This window comes from Malaclemys terrapin, chromosome 19, assembly GCF_027887155.1.
Source record: "Malaclemys terrapin pileata isolate rMalTer1 chromosome 19, rMalTer1.hap1, whole genome shotgun sequence".
Classification (NCBI taxonomy): domain Eukaryota; kingdom Metazoa; phylum Chordata; order Testudines; family Emydidae; genus Malaclemys; species Malaclemys terrapin.
In genome coordinates, this window is record NC_071523.1 from 14,718,841 (window position 1) to 14,739,845 (window position 21,005).

Consider the following 21,005-nt stretch of genomic DNA (forward strand, 5'->3'; position numbering starts at 1 on the left):
CCGCTCCCTCCTGCGCCTCCCTGGGACTTGTAGTCCTGCTCTGCCCTCCAGCCCACTGGCTCTGGAGAGTCTCCCCGGGTTCGGAACTACAATTCCCAGCGCCCTTCGCGCTTCCCCCACCTGTGTCCCCTCACTCCACAGGGAACCCCGCCGCGGCGCCGCCTCGACGAGCTCCCTTCTCCGGCGCGCGATGCCTACTGGGAAATATAGTCCCTCGCTTCGGCAAGGGATGAGCGGCTCGCGGGTCTAGGACTATAATTCCCAGAAATCGCCGCGCGGGCCAGCCATTTTGAGCGTTGCTAGGAGACAGAGACGCCCCTGGAAGAGGAGGAGGGAGCAGGTGAGGGGAAGAGTTGCTGGGTAGGGAATAGCCCCTTGTGTTGGGGAACCCGACGAGCCTTGTACTGGACCTTGGTGACACTTGGGTTGGGGAGGAGTAGGGTGGTAAGTGTGTGTGTGTGTGTGTGTGGGACACAGAGTTGGACCCTTTTCCCCCACCCCATCAAGTCAGTTACAAAATGGGTGCAAAGAAATGGGGTTCAGACAGAAGTTTTCAGGATAAATGGGTGGGGGGAGAGGGAGATGGTCCTCCAGGATTTTTAGGGGCTGTCCCCATTTTGTAGGGAGCTCCCCCAAATGCTGCAGAAGTTACGCAAGTGTCTTGACCTGGTTGTGCCATGACATCTGCATCGCAACTCTCGTGAGCACCCCGATTTCAATGAAAGATATGTGAAATATGGGATAATGCTTATTTCCAAAAGGATGACACCCACCCTGCAGAGTTTATTTACACAGACCTACCCTGGTATCAGTGTCTGATCCTTTGACTGATTATTGCTGAAATATGAGACAAGGGGCATTCTCTCTTGACATACTAGACCAGGAGTCAAAATGGGCTTGAAAGGTGGCACTATTCTTTGGAGACTGCCATTTTGTGCTCTAGAACCTAAGCTTTTACTTTAAAAAAAAAACCCTTTAGATCTTATGGGTGCAAAGGGAAATCCAAGTATAAACAGATATGGTGTCTGCAGACAGAGTACAACCATTATCTCTGAGAGATGTGAACATCTCAATGTGATGTTAACTCCGAAACATGATACATTACATGACATCACTTAACTATTTTGCTGCTGACGTAAGCCAGAAGGAAGAGGGACAATCACATTATGAAGATGTTCAGAATATTGTTGATGGCATCTCATTTTGTTCCAATGAGATTGGGAAAGTATCATGATTTATTTTTCCCCCTCTCTGGCCTGTGCATAGGACATGGAGACATTATGTTCATTTATTCTGTAGGATAACAAATAATGGACATCTTTTAAAATAAGGGAAGAGCAATTACTCTCCCTATGACCAAGCAAAGTCATTGTAACGGAACAAAAGTTCTCCTATAGGGCTACCCGATAAAGGCAACAATCTTATAAAATCCTGTGTTCTCTGACAAGCTTAGATTATGGAAAATTAGATAGAGACACTGCCAGTTGGCTAATTAAGAAAATTCCGATGTCTGAAAACTTCTTTTAAATACTGTGTCCAGTGTACATTTAAAAAAAATACTTTGAAAATTGCTCTCCTCTTGATATTTATAAAGGTCTTTTCAGCAAGGGAGAACCTAAGTAATTGACTAATAGAGACTAGTGAAACTGACTACACACAAAATATTGTCAAATACACACAGGTTCACTGTAATATTTAGATGGCTGTGTAGATGCAAAGCTGAATGGAGCTCCTAAGAAATTTTTCACAGTAAATTTCAGCTTTACTTTTTGAAAATTGACCTTTTTGAAATTTCTACATGAGCAACTTTGAAAAGCAGTTAGAGAACTAGTTACAATGGCTAAAAAGCAAAACCAAAAATCAAACGTGGAGGGACTTTTTTTAATTACACTTCTTAGGAACAAGGCCAAAACACCTCAGCTCAAAAAAGTTGCTGCTGCTGAACTTTGAGACAGTACCCCTAGAGCTTCATTCACCCAGGGTGAACATACTGTACAAGCCATCCCACCTTGCTCTTGGGACGTGAGAAAAGATAAAATATTTTGAATTTAAGCTTTCTGCATTTTAATTTTGTTTGGCACTTAGACATCATAGTGAGAGATGATTTATAATAACAACTTCAGATAAACAGATGCACAAAGTAAATTGAAAAAAGCAAAAAAAAAAAAAAACAAGTTTGCTTTTCTGCTAACTTCTTGCATGTTTCACAAATAAATCATGTGTGAACATAAAGCACAAAAAAACCCAAACGGAACATCAAAATTAGTACAGATCCACTGTATTTAAGAGGCAGTCCTTTAAAGCCTATGGATAGTTTTTACAGTTCCACAACTTACTACATTTTTCAATATATGAGGGCTTTGTAAAACTCAGCATCATTTCTGTTTAAGCCAAGATATGTCACTTACAAGTTTACAGCTGGAGGGGAAAATTGTGTGCTGTTTAAACCTGGAATCAGTGAAACATATCAATAATTTACAAGGTAGAAGAAAATTCATGCACTGACAAACATACCCAGTTCTTTAAATTGTTCTGTTTGTATAACTCAGACCAGCACTGCTGTGAAATAAAATTGCTGGAAAAGAACTTTCTGGATCTTGACACTGCAAATGAGTATACTAAATACCCCCTCTTTAATGCCATTCCCATATTCAGTACTACTGCAACATTTTAAAGTTAGAATAGGGTTCTCTCAAACTAGCTGTATGGTCATGGACACAAATTTCATCAGCTAGCTAACTTTCAGTAGATTGAGTAGATAAACTGGGCATGCAGTCCAGTTAAATTTCTACAGTGATCTTTCCAAGTGAGGATGGTGGAAGATTACATCTTTTTGGGTGCAATATACAAGCTAATAGGCATACTGTGGCAATTAACTACATCTGGTTGCATGATTTCTATAAATTTGTTCTTGAAATATAGCCAATGCATTTATAATATTTATTTTTAAATAATTCTATAGTGGTGCAGTATGGACTCCGCAGCTCTGCCTATCAAGGTTTGTCCATGTAATGTGTCCAGACATCTCCCCAAGATGTTGGCAATCATTAAAATAGACAAAAGAATATCTACTAATATATGAGTACTTGAATGGAGAGGTGTTAGGAAGATAACAACCCCTTGAGTAGATATTAGGGAGAACTATAAATAAGTTTGTTTCTAAATTAAGGAAAACATATTTGTGGAAAGAAAACACCTATCTTACTACATGTGAATTAGCTGGAAGATGAGATCCCAGATACTAAACTATATTTATTAGGCTATGAGAAAGGGAGCTTTGGCTACAGCAAGAAATTTTTCTGGACTATTTTATCTTCTGTCTATCTCCCTATGGTATTTCTATACACCGTAACATCTAGATGCTTACTAAAAGAAAGTTTTCACTGTGAGAAGGGAAGATGCTTTTTCTGATGCATGTAGGTAATATTTCAGTGTTCTGGAACTAAGTCTTGTATCACTTCTGCACTATTTTATTAAATAGGTCAATTTTTTCCTACTTTTTATGATTTGTCACTTTCTATACGGTTACCAATAAAGTATCCTTTCATTTATGACTTCTGTAATTGTGGCTCAGAACTGTTAATTGGACACTCACTGACAGATGCCTGAGGTGGGGGGAAAAGGGGGAAGAAAGGAGGAGAGAGAGAGAGAGAGAGAGAATGAACTCTGACCTTGGTTGTGGCAGAGCCAGGAGAATGCAAGGCCTTAGTGTAAGGTCTCTGATGCAAAAGGAGCTGTCATGGACCACAGAAGGGCTGGGAAAGACCAGGAGACCCAAACAATGTACAATGCGCATGGTTACATGTGCAGTAGTTATTTTTGATAAGCATATTACTGTATGCAGTGATTAACTTTACAGAAACAATATGAAGGCATTATGTAATGTTGCAAAGGGCAGCCTGACATGTAACTTGAATTTTTTTTTACTTAAGACAGAAAAAAATAACAGCTGCTTTTTTTAGGTTATGCAGTGAAAGGATGATTTGTTTTGGGTTTGAGTTTTGTTTTGTTTTGAGGGGGCATGAGGCTGAGGGTTATTGTAGAAAACTAGAGGCATCTGAGCATGGTCTGTCCCTTACTAATCTGGACCAATAGCATATTCCAGTGAGTTTCATATCTTCTTAAGGCAAAAGATTTGGGATATTAAAATCAGACTGTATGCGATATGCAAATTTCATTTATGCTGTCATTATCCGAGAACTGTTTCTAGCATTTATGTCCTATTGTTCTCCATGTGGGTACTTTTAAATGGATTCACCATTGTACAAGCTTCATGTGACTTGAGGTTCTGTTAGGGTCCTCCTGGATTACTGCCATACTGTGCAGGAAGTGAAAGGTTTCTTCACAGAGATTCAGCTATACTATGCAACTTAGAGAGGCTGGAAGTGTCGTCCTTATGATTTCCCCTCACGTCTCCAAATTGCCAGAGATTAGTCTTGATCCCTAGCATTTTACCTGGTAGTTATATTAAGTTGCCAGCAAATCCACTTAATTGCCACAATTTCAAATATTCAAGGTGATTCTCTTAACTAAAAAGTGCTTATTTCTTATTAGAGATACAAGGTGGGTGAGGTAATATCTTTTATTTGACCAACTTCTGTTGGCGAGAGATACAAACTTTTCAGCTTACACAGAGGTCTCATTTCTTATTGATCATTTAGATCAAACAAAGCTAAAAGGTAAGTTTCAGGTCTCGATTCTCCTCTCTGTTGCTTGCATCAGGTTTACACTTGTGTAATTACATTGATTTCAGTGAATTTACACTGGTGGAAAGATAAATCACACCCTCAATATTTAAGAAAAATCTTCACTGAGTTATTGTTAAGGGTCTGCAAAAGGACACATCAAACAATACCTGCCAGGTGGCAATGATAGTTTGTGTTTTGTAATGTATTTGCTCATCATGTTATCTTCCCTCAAGATTACCTGGGTGACATATAGTTGGACACCCAGGCAGAAAGCTATCACATTTTAGCAGGAGTGACCTACATACCCAAAGTAAAAACACTAAGGCTTGCAAGTCTTTATGTCTGGTCCAGAGAATCTGTCCTAAATTGCCATAATTTTATGGTCCACTAAACCGGAAACAGAATTTTGGTATCTCAAACAGGGAAGCATCTCAACATTTCTGGCATATAAAGATACTCTTGGGAGGACTAAATTACATATTGAATTTGGTAGAACTGGTTAGATTTTTACCAGCAATATTATACAAATCAGACAGTTTCACAGTCAGATATATCTTGAGTTTCCCACCTACACTGTGAGAATTGAGTCATATGCAAGATGTTATCTTAGTTGACTTCTATTGCATGGTTTCAGAGGGGTAGCTGTGTTAGTCTGTATTGAATTGGCCTTGTTAGCACTGACCCCCCACTTGGTAAGGCATCTCCCAGCTTTTCATATAAATCCTGCTTATTGTATTTTTCACTCCATGCATCCGATGAAGTGGGTTTTAGCCCAGGAAAGCTTATGCCCAAATAAATTTGTTAGTCTCTAAGGTGCCACAAGGACTCCTAGTTGTTTCTACTGCATGGTACAGGAGGAATCAGAGAACTTCCTAAGAGCTCTTAGTTATTTACTCAATAGCCATTTGAATTAAAACTTGTGTGTTTATCTATTCATGTGGACTATGTTAGCAGAGTGTAGGCCAGCTCGTCTGCAGAGTGTCTAATGGCTGGTTTAAACAATTAATTTAGTCCTTCCAGTTGCTGGTTCTATTTTAGATACAATGAGAATATTTTTGGATCAGTTTTCATAAAACATCTGGATAGCTTGGATCTAATATTTCTCATATTTACTATACTGTTGAAGTGATGAGTTCCAACAGGATTTTTAATGCCATTGGGTGTCACATGCACACCACTTGGCTCAGCAACTGTATTTTAATTACAAGTTTACTTTTTCATAATTGCAGGTCCAAAATAGTTATCTAGAAAGAAGCATGGAATCAGGAAGGAAGAGAAACTGCTGTTTCATGGTGTATCTTGAAGGTTTAGATCAGGAGAAAACTGAAAAGGAAATGGAGACTGTGAGCATCCAGAAGGCATTTCAGAAGTTCAGAAGAAAACGACAGGTAGGCATGATTGATCAGTGTCTAATTGATGTTGGGGTTTGAGATCAGTAATCCAGATATTACCTCTAGTCTAACAAAGAAGAAAAGACATCTAACAAAAAAACGATTCCATAGTATGGGGATGCATGTGTGTCTGATGTTGGTATTAAGCAGAATAGCAGAACTCAAGTGCTTTTCCCCCCCAGGATGGAAATTCCTTGTATTTCTTTCTGGCAAATTTGTTAACTTTACAATGTAAAATGAGAAGTAGACATTATTTCTATTTGAAATATTTGTTTGTATTTTTAAGTAGTTACTATCAATACTATCTCAAACATACCGGAATAAAAATTTGGGAACTTGATCCTGCACAGTGCAGGTGGTGAAAGTTGAGTCTAGAAACACGTCATAAAAATTAACGAGCAGTGCAGGAATCGTGTGTTAATGAAAGCCACTACTTTACAACTGAAGTAACTCATGCCTAGTAGCATGGGGAGCACATCATTGTGTGCCTGCTGATGGTTACACTTATGTCTCTTCAAATCTGCCCATTGTCTGCCCATGTCCCATCTCTTTTTGGGTTATATATCTGCAACTAAGAGGACTGTTATGTAGGGGAAGTGAGACTTATTACTGCTCAGTGTAGAGGTCCGTGTCAACGGTTAACCTTACTTGTGCCTGTGTGTAGCCTCTGGTTGCAGGAGTGCAAGAACCTTGCACTTGCAGGGTCAAGGCCTCTAGGTTGCTGGACTGATGGGAATTTCCAGAAGCCATATGTTCTATTTACAATCAATTTTATTATCTGTAAAATATATTGACCCTATAAGCCTATCACTGCTGGTTTTCCACTGCACTTGCTGTACTATTGTATTCTATTGGTCTCAAGTTGCAGTGGGGAAGGTCTAGGTTGGATATTAGGAAACACTGTTTCACTAGGAGGGTGGTGAAGCCCTGGAATGGGTTACCTAGGGAGGTGGTGGAATTTCCATCCTTAGAGGTTTTTAAGGCCCGACTTGACAAAACCTTGGCTGGGATGATTTAGTTGGTGTTGGTCCTGCTTTGAGCAGGTGATTGGAGTAGATGAACTCCTGAGGTCTCTTCCAACCCTAATATTCTATGATTGATGTCAATGGAATGTTAGGACATACGCAGTGTACTCCACAGCATAGCAGGTTTATTTTACAACTGGTCAGTCGCTGATAATAGTTCTATTTATCGCTTTTGCTATTGTGTGTGCATATGCGGCATATTCAAGACTGAAATTACTCTGGTGCCACATGGGCATCTTGCCACATCATGGCACTTCTGTTTTTTAAATATGATATTTCTGGTATCTATCTTGGGACTTTTAACGAGGCCTCTTTGCAGCCCATTTGAGCATCTGTTATGATCAATGAATCACCATATTAACCATGGAAAATGAGTCAACTGTTCAGTTGCATCTGATGTTTTTTCATCATAGTTTCAGGCTGATTGCACCTGAGTAATGATATGCAAATTTAAAATCTTTTAGATTCCACCCAGTGAATGGGTTTCTTATGGGTAGTAAACTGGATTGCCTGCATTGCCTGGTACCCAAAGAGTGTTACTTGGCACATAAAGCTAACAGGAAAAATGACCACATGGGGATGAACCTGATAATGTCACATGAGCATCATGTCTAAATTTTACAGATAATTTATTCAAAAGTCACAGAAATCAGTTCCATATTCAGGTTGGTTTTGGACCATTCCTCACTGCAAGCAATAATCAAAATTATAAATAAATAAATTAATGGAGATATCCCATCTCCTAGAACTGGAAGGGACCTTGAAAGGTCATTGAGTCCAGCCCCCTGCCTTCACTAGCAGGACTAAGTACTGATTTTGCCCCAGATCCCTAAGTGGCCCCCTCAAGGATTGAACTCACAACCCTGGGTTTAGCAGGCCAATGCTCAAACCACTGAGCTATCCCTCCCCCCCTAGCTGGCAATAAATCTTCAGCTTTGAATTTATTTACTTTTCTGGGTTTATGACATCACCTCTAAGTGTTCACATTTTATTTTAAATAATCTTATGGAAGACTGAGATTTTTTCATACTACTGTGGAATAACCTCTGGACATATTAGGCTGGACTGTGAGATACTAGCCTGGCTGTACAATTCCTAGGTCAATTTGATGACATATTGGATGGAAGCGTATACCACGGCTCATGGCGGTGGCTATAAATGCTTAAAATCATTAGCATGCTAATAATTTTAGCTCATGAATGAGGAATATATGTGTTTCCTTAGAAAGGAGCAGTAATTTCTGCCGGTGGATGGAAAGATTTGAAAAACACACAAGTTACACAAATTGTTAAACTTCAATATTGGTCTCCAGGTGTAACAGAGAAAAACATGACCCATAACTTCAATAACAGGAAAAAGAATGAGGAGTACTTGTGGCACCTTAAAGACTAACAAATTTATTTGAGCATAAACTTTCACGGGCTAAAACCCACTTCATCGGATGCATGCAGTGGTTTGCCTGTTGCTAAAAATCAAAGTAATTTCTTGCCTGGGAAAATACTGAACTAGATTAACCAATCAAAATAGATCTGAATAGATGGATACTACAATGAGTGGGAAATCCCACAGAGACCCATTGTTTAAGGAAAAAAATGGGAAAAACTGTTACATTAGTGGGCATACCATCAGCTGCATTTTAACCCCTGAAAAAGATGGCTTTCCACTTAATATAATAAATTTGAACAGTATAGCCAAGGTGGAGAGTTAATTTCTTCATGTTGTCTCTAAATAAGCAATCTGCTTGTTTAATGCTGTGAACTGTTATTCCACACATTGTATTGTAATTACTGTTAAAATGATAGTGTTTTTTCCTTCTTATCTACTCCTGTGTTGTATTTCAGATTAAAGCTTTGTATATAATTGTACTGAGTTTTTGTACATAACCATTTGTGAATGTGCGCAATGGTAAAGTTCTAAAACCTGTAAGACCAATGAATCTGTTATTCTTATATTGCATTTGATGGTGTATTCAGCATTTATATATAAATTATATAAATTACAGTTTAAATGCTTCAACACTGTAAAATGTTCATGGCAGTCTACATGACATATATAGCCCAGATGAGGGGGAAAAGAAAATATTGAGGGACAAATATGTAAATTTGTCTCTCCAAGCTCTTGCTACCAGTACAAAGATTATATAAAAGTACAAGTTATATAAAACATACTAGGGAGAGTATTAAAGTTTTAATATTTCTAGTAATATAAAGGTTTCATTATTAGTACCAGGGACAAGGATTTTCAGTTATATATTAGCAACTATTGGAGTGTTATTAAAAATAAATTTCATTTTGTTTGGGTAGGATTTTGTTTTCATTTGAGCTGATGAGCACAAAAACTTGATACTAGTGAAAATACAGTTGGGTGTTTTAAGGAAATCAATTATAAAGGGCCTCAAAAGATATAGTATATACTGGCGTGCTTCATATGTCTTATAAAATTAAACAACATACTTGCAAATGAATGAGCAGCAGTTGATCTTACAAGATGAGCAGCAATGTCTCTCTCCAAGCTGAGGGTGAGCTGAGCACATAACATTCTTGGGGCAATCCAAAGAGAATTTAGTTACTGAGGCTGAAATAATGTATCATCAAATTCTTACAGTACTGGAGTTAATTTTGTGGTGTATGGTTAACTTGCCAAAAAACTGCTTCACTGATTAGTACTTCTTGCAAGATACAGTGCAATCTTAACATGGAAGACCTACAATTGCTTTTCACTATTTCACTAAGTATATACCAAAGCAAGGTATATAGAGTCTACAGAGAACCGCCTGTAGGAAGCAAAGCATTGCATTTAGTTATATCTCCACCTGGTCTGAGAACCTGGCACATAACTTCTGTGCTCTGCTTTCCTTCCATGCCTTGCTACAACTGTTCTAGAGCAGAAGATTCCACCTTAACCTGGTATGCTGATCAGGGCCGGCTCTGGCTTTCTGGCCGCCGCAAGCAAAAAAACCACAAAACCTGCGGCATGTCCAGAGCCGGGGTGCCAGGGTGCAGGGGGACTCCCTGCCCTGCAGATGTGCCCCGGCTAGCGGGGGCAGGGGAAAGGAGCAGGGGGAGAGAGAGAAGGGGGCAGCCAGGGCTTCAGCGGGGCGCTGTCACGCGGCCCCTCCCGCCGTGCCCCCTGCCGGGAGGGCTCTGCACCGCTCCGGTCGGCTGGGAGGGAAGGACGCGGGCTGCCCTGCCGGGCTTGCTGCAGAGCGCTCCCGTCCTCCACGCCGCTGCCCCCTACAGGGCAGCCAGAGCGGAACAACAACAACAAAAAAAGCAGCCGTGCCGCCCTAGGATTGGGCGGAATGCCACCTCCTATAAGCTGCCGCCCCAAGCACTAGCTTGCTCGGCTGGTGCCTGGAGCCGGCCCTGATGCTGATTGTCAGAGTTTACTGTGTACCACTTAGGCCTGGGGCTTCCCAGATTTCATTTGAAAAACTATTTTTGGCTACATGAAATTAGATGAACTCAGATACTTTCTCAATTGCATCATGGCAAGACTTATACTGAATGTTAGCCATTGTAAGGCATCATTTGTAAAAGCAGCACAGACACAATACACAATTACAGTGACTACAGATTGGCAAGGAGAGTCTTGGCTGTTGAACTATATGGGAGCATTGAAGAATACTGCTTTATTGTAGAAATTTTGTTGTATACTTTGTAACAGGCTAGATGCTGAAAGAATTAAGGTCACACACCTATGCCTCCCCTCCAGTCTCCCTAGAAATTATTTTTTATCAGTTGAAATGTTCTCATTTTCAAGCTCTCCCTCTCTCCCTCTCCCCCCAAAAAATATCGTGGGCTTTTTCCTGGTGCGCACTGTAACGACACATGCACAGAAGCAAACTCAGCTTTCCTACCCTGCCAGAGGATAAAATCTCAACTACAATTCAAACAACTGTTCTGTCCCTGATACAGCTGTGAAATAATCAGAACAGCACATCTTAAAGTTCTTTTGGGGATCAAAGCAAGTTTCCTTCAAGGATGTCTTTGGCACGTAAGCCACTGCAGTTTCACCATACCCTTCTGCGTTTATCACGATTCATCATCTTTCATCTCTCCTTATTCAGTGCCTCCTTAACAGAGCACTGAATGCTGTGAGGCACAGAAAGATCAGCTTGGAAGGTGAATACCTACAGATTTCTCTGACCCCGAATGAGCAAAAAGAATATCTAGAAGAGAAGTTTGAACAGCCCTTGGATTTAAAAGAAGGAGGAAGGGTAGAAAACAAAATAAGAAAATCTCTAAACCCTGCACAGCACTCATGGGATTGATTGTTTTTGGTGAAAAACACTAGAAAGGAAGTAACAGGGAAACAGATTTGCGCAACAGGATTTCCTTCCAAGGGGCTTCTAGCAGCTACTGAAGTTGGGTAATTTAATAGCTCTCCCGTCTGGGTTTATTAAGCATGAGGTTTCTACCATTTATCAACCTGTCTTGGGGTTTCACTTTTTCTTTTCCTGAGCAAACAGTTGATAATCTGTAAAAGCCTCTCTCACCTAGGAAATTCACAATGTATTTCAAATAGTATGTATGTAGCTATATACTGAGAGTTCTCTCTTAAAGGTGAAGGGCATTGTGTCCGTTTAGCACCCCTATAAAAATGGTTATTTCCCCGCTCCCTCCCAGTTTTCAGGAATATCACCATGTGACATCTGTCCTTCTCTAGTTCACGTCTCTGCGGTGGATGCCACCAGCAAAGCAGAGGGCGACTTCAGTTTCTAATATTTCTAAGAGCAATTCACCTAAGAATTATGCCAGCTCCAGAATTTGAATTTTGATTTAAATGGTTCAGTTATAGCAAGGAAGGCTCTAGATGAGACCCATTCACTCAACTTAGATACGTAGGACCCTGGCCTAAATTAGAAATAGTAAAAAAAACCCCAAAACATGAAACAGTCACAAGATTGGTGAAATCCTACAAAGGAGTTTGCTCAGTAGGATATAGCATCCATAAAATTGAATCCAATTTTTTTTCCGAAACAGAATTATGAGTCAGGCAGTCATCCCATTAGGGGACAATATAATAGTAGAAATAGCTGAAGGATGGAAATACTAAGGAGGCAGAAGAATTTTAATGTGGTACATGGAGATACAGTTATAATTTGTGGAATCAAATTAAGCAAATGAAACTTTAGGCTGAGTTTCGGGGAAAGTTTTCTGACAGTGAGGCCTGTGAGGTGGCGGAATAGTTTCCGAAGGGAAGTGGTGACAGTTCTGTCACTTGGGATGTTTAAAGTCAGACTGGGAGAAAAAAAAAATATAAAGCACTGGAAGCACTCATAATCCTGCATCTGCTGGGAGATAAGCTGAGAATAGTTCTGTTATGTTTCTAACATCTATGATACTGTCCTTCTCTAGGGTCTTGCTATCATTCAGACAGCCAGAACTAAAGCACTTCAATAACCATTATCCCTGCCAAGAAGTGGAACATTTCCTTCCCCCCTTTTCAAGAAATAATTTCCATCTAGGCTGTTGGATGTCAGATGCCCACTGAATCCAGTACGGTGCCATAGCTCATATCTTCAACATATTTGTCCATCACTAAAAGCCACAATGTGTAATCAGCAGTTTAATTACCCACTCGTTAAACAGTAAGCTACCCCTACCCAGGACCTGTGTTCTGAGTGAACAAACAGGACAATCTCACATTTTTTTCTATATACAGGCTTTAGAAATGTGACACACCCAAGATACAATCCTAAAAGGCAATTTAGGAAACTGCATGTATCCACAGTGCAGACATCTTATGAGTGTTACACCTGGGGAAATTCTGCACCACTGCGCAATGCAGAACTTTGCAGAAATTAACATTGTGTGCGCAGAATTTCCTTTCCCCCACAGAAATGGGCTGCAGGGCTTCTGGCTGCCACTAGGGGCCACTGGACCCAGCAGAGCCCAGTTTGCACATAGAAGATATTGCTGAGGGGGCGGGGGGGGAGGGGGGTAGCTAGAGGGTTCCTGGCAGCTGCAGTTCCCAGCATGCCCTAAGGGAAGGAGATGGTGGAATGCAGGAAACTCCATGCAGGCCCGGGACCAAGCATCAGGCTGTTTCTCTCTCTGGATCCCTGGGCTCTGAGAGGGAGGGGCACGTGTCTGGGCTTGGCGGGGGGCATGGCTGGGCTCTGGAGAGAGGGGGTATGGGTATCTGGGTAAGGGGGGCACCATGGCTGGGCTCGGAGCGGGGGGAAGGGGCAGAGAAACAGAAACTGTCATAGGGGTTTCTTTAACTCTCTACTTCTGGGGGAACTTTTGAGTGTGTCTATATTGTTACAGACATACTTGCTGACAGGTATTTTGAAATAAATTAACAAAATAAATGAAACTGATGTGATTATGTAGTGTTATTTTGACAAACAGAATTTGCAGAATTTTAAAATATTGTGCACAGAATTTTTATTTTTTTGGCACAGAATGCCCCCAGGAATAGAGTGTGATGGACTCACAGGTAAACTACAAGCTTTCGCAAGAGCCTGAGAGACCTTAGGTATGTAGCAGAAGCTTGTTTCTATTTTAGATCCACTCCCTGGCTACTTTAGATGTTTCATTCTAATAAAACTATCATAGGTCCCTACATTTACATAATCCACCTCTTGTCAACCAGGCTATTGTAAGCAGAAATACTGAATTTTTGACCTTTAAAGCCTTATAAGCATCACATGTAACAAAGACAGGAGTACAGAACTAAAACTGAGCTTTCTTTACTTCATTTTACCTGCATTGACCCTAGCCCTTGATCAACCCAAACAGAAAAAAATCCTGCTGGGCTTCCTATGTATGCTTACCTGCTACTCCATTAACATCCTCTAAAGGGACACATCTGCATCACTTAAATATCAGATCACTGCACGGGAGTTTTTAACCCTATACTTATCTTGCATTACACAAAAGATAAAGCTATTTCTCCCCTCCGCCCCCAAATGTTTCTCTTCTATTTTATAGCTAGTATATCTGGCCAAACAGCTTTTAACACAGTCCACTGTGTCATGCCATAAATCAAATTCCCTGTGTCCTTACACAAAGGTAATCCACCCACTAGGCCGTGTTCAAACACTTAAAGATGATTTTCTGGCCTAAGACTTTCTGAAAGTGGAGGATGATTAAACTAGAAAACGGTAAATCAGATCTATGAAAAGACTTAAACCAGAAAATGACAGCATCAGTTTAAAAATATAAACTATAAATATAAAATGTATAGTTTTATAAATTTCCAATTTATAAAAATATGCTTGCTGTGTGGCATCGTTGTGCATTTACAATTTAAAATCACAATCAATGAAACTGAATGCTGTCTTCCAAAAACAACAGTTTACAGTCACCTAATAATTAGCACTATTCAGTCTTAGCAAAAACAACAACTAGGGTGACCAGATAGCAAGTGTGAAAAATCGGGACGGGGGCGGGGAGTAATAGGAGCCCATGTAAAAAAATCCCCAAATATCAGGACTGTCCCTATAAAATTGCAACATCTGGTCACCCTAACAACAACACCAGGACCAAAACCTCTGTCCCCTAACCTCAGGCAAAAGCTTGGGTAAACACATAGGCTGCATCCGAAGAAGTGAGGTTTTTACTCACGAAAGCTTATGCCCAAATAAATCTGTTAGTCTTTAAGGTGCCACCAGATCCTTTGTTGTTTTTGTAGATACAGACTAACACGGCTACCCCCTGATACATAGGGTAACATTTTCAAAAGCACACTCAGATTTTGCCTGCCTTGTTTTTGGAGTGCCCAGCTTGAGATACTGTGGGTCTGATTTTTAGCACAACTGTGCACCACAACTCCAGTAGAAGTCTGTGAGAGCTAGGGGTGTTCAGCCCCTCTGTAAATTAAGCCTCAAGGCCCAGACCCTCAAAAAGGTATTTAGTGAACCTCAAAAAGGTATTTAGGTGCATAACTCCTATTGATTTCAATAGGACTTCAGCATCTACATACTTTGAAGATCTCACTCCAAGTATCTCCGATTGGATACCCAAAACCTAAAGCAACTAAAATTAGAGGCTACTTTTGATTATTTTGGCCCTGGGAGGGATCCAATCCAACTCACTTTAAAGGCCTTGGTAGTTTTCCCAGTCACTTTAATGGGAATTGGATGGGCTCACAGGTCTTGTGCTCTGCTCTGAAAGTTAACAGACATGGGGCTCTGTCACACACATAGAGGTAGCAAGTTCCAGAATTGAGGAAACTTCTGCCTCCCCAGGTTACAATCTAGCTTCTGTCAAGAGAAGACTCTCAGGAGATCTCACGTGTTGGGATGGTGCATGTAGAGAGAGAGAGAGGGGGCTGACTGTGTTGTATCTCTCAGGAGACTATTTGAACTTATGGTAGCCTTGTGTGGCTGCCCCTGAAATGTTACAGAGCACTTCTCTGCCCCTGTCCGCAACATGCCATGCCGCATCACACCCTTACATCCAAGAGGGAGTGGCATATATTGGTACTAAACTCCTCCTTTTCCAGGGGGATCTAAGCCAAGTGCTCAATGGAATAGGAACAGAACATGCTCATGATTAGATCTGAGGCATGAAATGAACCTGTTTTGGACTGTGGTCTGTGTTTCAACTTTCTATACAGTAAATTCTGGGACCACCAGACTCACTGAGAGGCAGCTTTGCCTAGTGGACAGACAGCATGGGGCTGGCAGCCAAGAACTCTGAGTTCTCTTAATTCTCTATATGTACAGTGTGGATAATAATCCTCCGCTACCTGATAGGGGTGTTTTGAAGATGAATTAATTAATGTGTGTATAGCACTTTTGACAGCAAAGTGTTATATAAGAGCTAGGTCTTATTACTGAAGCTGTTGGAAACAGGAAATGAACAAGAGAGGCAGGAAGTAGTTTTGCACAGTCATGGGTTTTAAATCCATATTACATAACTATTATCACTAGAATGCTGTCTTCCCTGAGCCATATTTCAAATGAATGGAAAATATGTGTTGGATAGTGGGATAAAGCACTGCTTTATACAAATGGGTACCTTCAAAACAAAATATAACTGGAAACTACCATGTCTGTGAACACTTCGATTATATATTGCATGCCTTTTCCCTACCCTTCATCTGCCTTGAGTCTTTTTGCCCTGTAGGCTCTTTGGGGGCAGGAACTGTATCTTCCTATATAGCTGTACAGGCCCAGATCTTCACAGGTATTTAGACTCCTAACTTCCATTTAAATCTTTTCCCCTTCCTCCTCCAAAATACTCAGTTCAGACATGGCACAGCACGGGGCAGGCACCAAAATTCTACTTTATGACATTGCAGTTTGTTCCCAGATAAAGGATTCTATTACCAAGTCAGCATTGTCATCTCGCTACCGCTGAAATATCCAGGAGAGAATATTTGAGGTGAGAGCTTGTATATCATTTGTACTGGTTCAAGAACATGTATCATAAACATGAACTATGTGAACAATAAGCATAACAATAAAACTAGGGTTTGTTACATTCCCTTTTGTTGCAGAATTCCCAACAGCAGAAACTGGTAAAACAGCAGGAAATGTACAACCAACTCTTTTCATGCCTTTCAACAGTTAAAACACCCACACCAAACCACTTTCTTCAAAGGTGCCAACCCTACAAACACTTATGCGTGTGCACAATTTTTCTTACGTAATTTCTCTTGAAATTAGTGGGAATACTCATATGCACAAAGTTAAGTGCATGGGTAAGTGTTTGCAGGATTGGAGTCTAAGATCTAAATTGTATACCTGAAAAGTTTCCAGATGGTATCATCCAGGTGCAATTCAGCAAACTCTTCCAGGCTACTGAGGAGGGAGTTCAGAATCAGTCTCCAGATCCTATAAAAATTCAGGGCCTCATTTCTGATCATAGCTGAACGTTTTACAGAGGAAGGAGTTCTGCCCCCTGCTCTCTAATGTGTGCTACTTGGCAGCCCAAATCTGCCCCCACACTGGAAGCTCTGATGCACAGAGCATGCCAGAAGTAAGATGGAGTGGGTCTATAAAACTGAGCGCTAAGAGGTATTGTGTGAAGAAGCATTCTGGAGTCTTCTGTAAATTAGACCAGTCCTTAGTACTGCCCAGAATCCAAGAGTGAAAAGGTGACTTAAAAGCTCCTTTATATCCCTCCCCCATGGGCTGCACCTTCTCAAATGTACCTCAGCACAGAATTTTAGCCAAAATATTTAATAATGTAGATCTCTCTGAAGTAACTATATGATTGTCTTGAATTGAGACACTAAAGATACAATTCCTTGTTGTAAATGAGCACAGACTGGGACCTTTCTTTACCTCAGATCGTCCAAGGACTGAAAATCTCTTTAGTGTTAAAACAGATTGACAGGAAGGAGGGCACCTAATCTCAGAAAGGATCAGTGAGGGGTCAGAACCACTAGCAATGAACCCAAATTTACCAGGGTGCCTTATATGTGGGAGAGAATTCTGGGACACATTTATATCTTAGATCTGGGGATATTCAAAGCCTATGAATGATTTTGTACTGAGTCTCACATATCCCGAGCTTTAGACATATCTTTTATTCCCTTTCTTCTTCTTTTCCATTTGTCCCCATCAATGGCACAACCCACAGAGACCTTCCCAGAGTTTTTTTCACCTGTTCTCCTACCACAATTTCTGTTTTGATCAAAGGCCTTACATAATAGAGATTGCTCCCCTGCTGATGCCTACCATATCTATTTATTTTCCTAAAAGAGACTGTGTTAAACCTAACTTAATCTGCTCACAAATCTGGAAACTTATCAAGTGTCATAGCTGAAAATGGGGGAGGAAGCGAGGGAAGAAGGACCTCAGGAGACCATGGGAAGCTTGAAGCTCTTCAAAGGAAAATAATTTGTTTATCGCAAACATGGATCATTAGCAAAGTGGCAAGATAGATTACAGAAAACCTGATTATTTATTGTGTGCCAACAGTGCGCTCTGCATTGTATAAACATGTAAGAAACCACTTAGGAAAAGCAGATAGATGTACAGTTAGTTTAACTGTTGTTATTGATATACACATTGCTAAAGCACCCATCATCTGGGCATGCATTATGTACATTAGAGATACATCAAATTCCCATCAAGGGATCCTTGCTCTGCTTTTCTCCCTCCTCACTAAGAACTGTTTACTTGAAGAAAGACTAAATCCAGATGGTGGCCATCCAGGGGGACATAGCCAGGGCAATTGTGTAACTGCTAGGAGAAGGTCTGGACAAAGAGATAGGTCTTGCAACATGACCTAGTAGTGGTCAGGTTTGGTCTCAGTTGGATCTCTGACCGAAGAGAATTTCACAGTTGGCAGCCCTACTCTGAGGTTCGCCTTAAATATTTTAGTAGAGAATGATGTCTGATGTATCTGTATTGATGAGTTTGGGGGTGGAGGGTATGTGGAGGTGTCTCTGAAGTAGTCAATCAATTTAGGACTGTAAAGCATGCATGTATGTATATCAGATGTATGAAAAATGACTATTGAGTTCATGAATTTCTCTGTGACTTTGGGAGTTTTGTTGCTGCTGAATCAAGATCTAGAGCTTTATCTTTCTATCTGGTAACTAGCTGGAAATAAAATATGACTTACTGGTATCCATTCTCTGTGTATACCAGAGGGATGATTTCTATAATCACGTTGATTACAGCAATTATATTTTAGTTTCAGCAGAGCCACGCTTCTGTGGCAATATAGGTTGTCAGATTTCAGACTGGTAGCCGTGTTAGTCTGTATCAGCAAAAACAACGAGGAGTCCTTGTGGCACCTTAGAGACTAACAAATATATTTGGGCATAAGCTTTTGTGGGCTAAAACCCACTTCATCAGATGCATGGAGTGAAAAATACAGTAAGCAGAACATATATTATAGCACATGAAAAGATGGGAGTTGCCTTACTAAGTGGGGGGTCAGTGCTAATGAGCCAATTCAGGTGGAAGTGGCCTATTCTCAACAGTTGACAAGAAGGGGTGAATACTAAGGGAGGGAAAATTACTTTTGTAGTAACAAGGCCAATGCAATCAAGGTGGCCCATTTCAAACAGTTGACAAGAAGGTGTGAGTATCAGCAGAGGGGAAATTACTTTTTGTAGTGCCCCTTCCACTCCCAGTCTTTATTCAGGCCTAATTCGATGGTTTCCAGTTTGCAAATTAATTCCAGTTCTGCAGTTTCTCGTTGGAGTCTATTTTTGAAGTTTTGTTGTTGAAGAATTGCCACTTTTAAGTCTGTTATTGAGTGTCCAGGGAGGTTGAAGTGTTCTCCTACTGGTTTTTGAATGTTACAATTCTTGATGTCTGATTTGTGTCCATTTATTCTTCTGCGTAGAGGCTATCTGGTTTGGCCAATGTACATGGCAGAGGGGCATTGCTGGCATACGATGGCATATATCACATTGGTAGATGTGCAGGTGAATGAGCCCCTGATGGTGTGGTTGATGTGGTTAGGTCCTCTGATGGTGTCCCTTGAATAGATATGTGGATAGAGTTGGCAACAGGGTTTGTTGCAGGGATTGGTTCCTGGGTTAGTGTTTTTGTTGTGTGGTATGTAGTTGCTGGTGAGTATTTGCTTCAGGTTGTGTTTTCTTCACAGTGAGTGACAGGAATTGATATGCTGAACTCTCCTTAGCACCCGATGCTTAATCCTCTGAGCTGCTGGGTGCCCTTAACTTCCACTGACTGCAGTGGGAGTGGACAGTGCTTAGCACCTCTATGGATTAGGCCTTAAGCCAGTTAGAGTAAATATCCAATGCATTTGGAGGGGACTAAACCTCATGGCAGTTACCTTTATTTAGAACGCTGCAGCCCTGGCATCTGCATTGCAGGAGGATCTCATTGTCTAAAGCAGTGTTTCTCAACGACTGGTTTGTGGACTGGCACCGGTCCCTGAGATCAACCTGACAGAGTTTAGGAAGGCAGCTGATATCAAAAAGGTTGAGAAACACTGGTCTAAAGTACAGTAGGAAAGATTGAATTTGCATTGGGTATGTCAACTAGTGTTCGTAAGTGCCTAAATCCAGATTGTAAAAGGTTTACACATCATATACAAACAATGCCATCTTCCGATTTACTTAGTTATATGCACATGGCATTACTATATTCCTTCATCCTGACCCAACAGATGCAGAAGGCTCTAAATGCTGTCAAACTGCTGTAATTCCACTGTGCATGGGGCAGATGGAAAGAGGCATTCCCTGAAGTTTGGTCTGTGGCATCTTTTTCCATGGTACCATGGAGGGAAGCTTGTGGGGTAGTGGATGTGCATAGCCAGTGGATTCTCAACTACCTGGATCTAATAGCTAATGCCAGACCCCCACCCCAAACTGTAGTAGCTGGTGCATTACTGCTTCATTTCTGTCCCTCCCAGACCCTAAAGAGCTTTCACAAGGCCCAGAAAACTTATCAGTATCCGACTGCAATTCTTTGTGTAGCGGCACACTGGGGCCTCCCTGTCCTGTGCACTGTACAAAAACGTAAGAAAACATGGTTCCTGCCATGAAGAGCTTACAGTCTAAAACATGCAATATATGAAGGGTGTGGCAGGAGGCTACAATCAAAATCAGAACAGCTCTTAAAAGAACAGTCTATATTTGTATGTGGCTGCACGTACAAATATATCAGACACATCAACCCTGCCCAATTTTCCATCAGTCTGTTTTTCTCTGTAAATAAAGACAGAGATCCAGATCCTTGGCTAGTATACACAGGTGAAGTTCCATTGACTTAAATGGAGCAATGTTGATTTACAGCAGCTGAGGATCTGACCCAGCAAGTTCTTTGATTTTGTTCTTTCCGCTATCACGATCACTAGATTCCACATTATGAAAACACTCCATCCTTTAAAGTACAGCGCTACCCTTTCTACAGTACATCTAGTCTAATAGAAGTTATTGAGCCGATTGAGAAACGCGAAGCCAGCACGGGGGCAATAGCCACAAAGTATTTTATTATATTAATCTACCAA

At 40.9% G+C, this 21,005-nt stretch overlaps 1 protein-coding gene across 1 annotated transcript in view; it reads left to right on the forward strand.

Moving 5' to 3' along the window:
- The first annotated feature begins 6,025 nt into the window (after nt 1-6,025).
- The window catches only part of TTLL10 (tubulin tyrosine ligase like 10), a 197,374-nt gene continuing 182,394 nt past the window's right edge, over nt 6,026-21,005 (forward strand). Inside the window, exon 1 of the mRNA XM_054009101.1 lies at nt 6,026-6,076. The gene's annotated coding sequence lies outside the window, so the exon portion shown is untranslated. The remainder of the gene's footprint in view (nt 6,077-21,005) is intronic.